General features: G+C 39.0%; 1 pseudogene; it reads right to left on the bottom strand.

Moving 5' to 3' along the window:
* Positions 1-4227, bottom strand: part of LOC115069221 — a 37938-nt pseudogene that overhangs the window by 3063 nt on the left and 30648 nt on the right.

Here is a 4227-nt window from a genome sequence, read left to right as displayed (position 1 = left end):
GGACTTGGAGCAATGGAGCGGGTACTGACCAGGAAGTCTCCTCCCTGAAGACTGGCTCTCATAGTATCAGAGGATATTATGCTGCTAAGAAGAAAGTCCATCAAGGGTCCAGCCCCAGTATAAAGCCTAATAAGCACAACAATAACCAGCATAGCAAACTATCTCTATTTGGTGCAGTAGTGGAACTTTTATCTTGGGGGTAATCAATAGCTATCTTATTGGACTTAAAGCCCTCTCAATGGGAGGGAATTCATATGTGGTACTGTAAACATAGCCAAATATACATAACTGGAGTGGTCATAGATCCCAGAGAAATACCTACATCTGTCATATGCCAGACAAATGTAATTTCTTACTGTTTTAGTTCTTTTCTATTGCTGTGATAAGACCCCATGACCAAGGCACGTTATAGAAGGAACCGTTCATTTTGCTTACAGTTCCAGAGGGGTAAGAGTCCATCATGGAGGGGAGGCATGGCAGCAAAGGTGGCAGGAGCAGAAAGCCAAATGCTCACATCTTCAAACAGGCACAGACAGCAGAGAGCAACTGGAAATCCAGCAAGGCCTAAGGACTCTCAAAGCCTGCTCTCAGTGATGTGCTTCCACCAGCTGTACTATGGAGTAAGAAAACCTAGAAGGTGATGGAATATTAGCAACAGCATATATATACATATATATATATGTGTGTGTGTGTGTGTGTGTGTGTATGTGTGTGTATCAGCATGCATAAAAGGGGGATGGAGAGAAGGTGTGGGCCATCAGGCCTGTTTTTTTTTATTATTATTATTTCAAATATATGTACTTATTATTTTCCTAGAACCTCAATTAAGAACCGCAAATAGGTACTAAATCTTAATGTAGGTATGAACGTGTGGTTTCTTAGCCCCAAAAGATTCCTGAACATCGCCTCTCTAGGACAACACAGTGAGGCTCATTCAGAGTCACCAGCCTGATATCTTTTCTGCTCTGCAGATGACATTTTCTCCAAACACACTAGAGAATGCTCTCTGGTCACACTGCTCTCATGTCTTTTTGGTAAGATGATCATCCCTTCAATATTTTTGGCCATTAAGTTATTTTGTTGTGAGAACAAATCTACCACAGTTGGTCGTTTAGTTACTTGATTTAGTTTTTGTTGTACAATGCAAACATTCAAAACTTGAAGGCTCTCACATGATAACTCTCACATTCCACATTCCAAGGATTCCAAAATCAAACAGTTCCTGCAAAGCAGAATATGTATATGGGTAGTGATAAGCAAAGTAGCAAACATCATCTTTATGTGGAAAGTCCACGGTGAATGTAATTGTATAGTACAATTTTCCTTTTTGTCTACCAGCAGCAACTCAACTTCTTGAGAAGTGATTTTTGTAATAGCAAATGTCAGTGCCCATATGAATCCACCGTGGTCTGGCATTTAATGCTTCCTGAACTGAATACATAAGTGGCTGCATACCATAATTAAACTGACTGTTGGATTTCTCACAGTTAATGATGTTAACCCTATAAGCAACACGTGGCCTCATTCCACTGACTTCAAAGTAAAACCACTGATGATAATGGTTGCTGTTTATATCTGAGTTCAGAATATGATCGTATTCATTTTTTCTAATTTGAATTACTTTGCACAGATTTCCAGATTACAATTTTGAGTTAAACTTCAAAATATCTCCTTCTTCTGGTGTAGTGTAATTTGGATTATCTAAGTCATATACCAACTTGATCTATGATATCACTCTGATATATAAGTCTCTCAATATCTTGGACAATTTTTGTCCTTTGCACACCATAAGGTCTTTCTAAAATGGGCTCTTTGAATGGAGGTGGAAGGTGACCGAAGTAATCAGGATAAGCCACTTCTGAATATTCTGGAACAGACTTTGTATTTTTCACAATCTCAATATAGAGGTCAGGGTCACGGAGTGTTGGTCCATCGGGCACTTCAATAGATGCTTGTTCTACCGATGAGGTTGACTCCGTATCTTTATCATCTTCAGCTTCAATCCCAGTAAACACAGCTTCCCTAGCTGCACTGTCCATCCTTCAAACAGAGTATTTCCACAAGCAGCCAGGTGTGGACAAGCTTTTGTGCAGGTGAGAACAGTGAGAGGGAGACCACAGTCCTTCCTCATTCTGCAGTCAAGCCCGAGGCTATCTGAGAAGGCATATTCTGCAATGTGATTCTGTCCAGACCTTCACAATATCAGTGTTTAAGCCCTGGGTTGGAGGAGTTCTATTCTGACCACCTAGCTGCTGTGGTATTGTCCTGTCATTATCCTTCCCATCGTCTTTTGCTTCATCGCCTTTGGGAGATACTTTTTCCTTCATTACAGCTCCTTTTTTTTCCTAGTGAGTACGGGTATTTATTTATTTATTTATTTTAATTATTTATTTGATAACCACATAATTAGAAGAAGCATTTCATTACAACAGCATTGACATATTCAATAACAATTTCCAGAGCTAAGATGCTTCTCTTTCAAAACTGGCTGTAAATTTTTAGGTTTACAGTTGAATTAATACAGTTATACAATATTGTACTCCATATAAACCCTATGAGATAAAATTAAAGGAGGTTTTTAAACTTAAAAAAGATCTTCATTTCATTATTAAAATACAGTTTCATACATAAAAATTGATTTTTAATACAATTGACACTAAGATGCATATGTGTTTCTAATCTCTATATATCTGATTATTAACTAGTCACACTTGGTTACTTTCTGAGCTCCTTGGCATCTGAGCATGGATATAAAGTCATCAGGTAGATTTCAATGGTAATGTTCTTCACATCTACTAATTATTAAGGAGCAAATTTTTATGCTTTGAAGAATTGTTATTATTTTTTTAAATTTATTTATGCACCTACTTGCCAGCTATACATATGGACTCTTATGAAATTATATTGGCCCCTTTAATCTTTGGTTTCCTTTTGGGTGTTTAAGTCCATACAGTTGGTCCAGAAAACCGATTTATTTTTACTCTTAAGGTCGTTTGAGGATCTGTTCCTCAGGGGTCACATGGGCTTGGGAGGAGCCCCTGGCTCCTTTCTTTTACCAGTTCCGCCTATGTGAAGATGAGTCAAAGGTCCTGCTCGACCGTGGCTGGCTTCACTTGGAAGCATGGAGGAAATATTTCCTCTGTTTTGACCCTCCTCTTTGTAGACTGGACACTGGTTCAAGTCCATCTCATGGAGTCTCCTTGGCCTCCTTGATCAGGAGGACAGGTGACCCACCACAATTACAGGACATTTTGAGAGATGCTCATAGTCCTCTGGAACTAGTTGACCTAGGAAGGCAAGGAGCAAAAACTGTCCTTATGTCCCTCTAACCAAATTATCATTGGCCTCAAAGTATATCAGTTAAACATCCAAGAAGATTAGTTCCACCAGTGTGGTACTTTTAATTACCGTGTGCCATGTAGATGAAGCTTGGGCAAAGACCAAATGTTCACAGATAAAACTTTCCTAAACATATATTCTTTGATCTAGTTGTACGTATAATTTGTCAATAGGTTGTTGGACTAATATGGTTCCCACTGATTTTTTAAAAACTAGCTAGGCATTATTTATCTCTTGCATTCTCTAACACTTCCACCATGGTTTCACCATTTAAGGTACCCCCATTTTTCCCATTTATCCCTTAATAATACCCTTCTCCTATGGTCCCACCTCTCTTGAACTCCTTCTTTCCCTTTATCCCCTAGGTTCCTTGTATAACCCTATCTCCTCCCTCCCCTTAAAATAACCACATTTTTATCCATATCTCCCTTATTGACACCTGTTTCCTACTGTTCTTCTCTCTCACCTTCTTTCTTTTCCTTTACCTCCCTCTTTCCTTTCCGTTATCCTGGCTCCTGTGGTTATGTCTGGATACGTACTCACTCACAAGGATTTGGTGCTAGGATCCACATATGAGGGAGAACATACGTCATTTGTTTTTCTGAGTCTGTGTTACTTCACTTAGTATAACAGGTTCTAGTTCCATCCATTGACCTGAAAATTTCGTGATTTCATCTTTCTTTACTGCTGAGTAAAACTCCATTGTACAAATGAACCACATTTTCATTATCCACTTGTCAGTTGAGGGACAGTTAAGTTGTGTCCATCTCTTAGCTATTGTGAAAAGAGCAGCAACAAACATGGATGTACAAGTGTCCCTGCAATAGGATGAGTTCTTTGGGTATATGCCAAGGAGTGGTATAACTGGGTCAAATGGTAGGTTCATTT

The sequence above is a fragment of the Nannospalax galili genome, unplaced genomic scaffold (assembly GCF_000622305.1).
Source record: "Nannospalax galili isolate Female #2095 unplaced genomic scaffold, S.galili_v1.0 scaffold2232, whole genome shotgun sequence".
Classification (NCBI taxonomy): domain Eukaryota; kingdom Metazoa; phylum Chordata; class Mammalia; order Rodentia; family Spalacidae; genus Nannospalax; species Nannospalax galili.
Note: the sequence above shows the minus strand (reverse complement) of the source record. Positions and strands in the feature narration are given on the sequence as shown.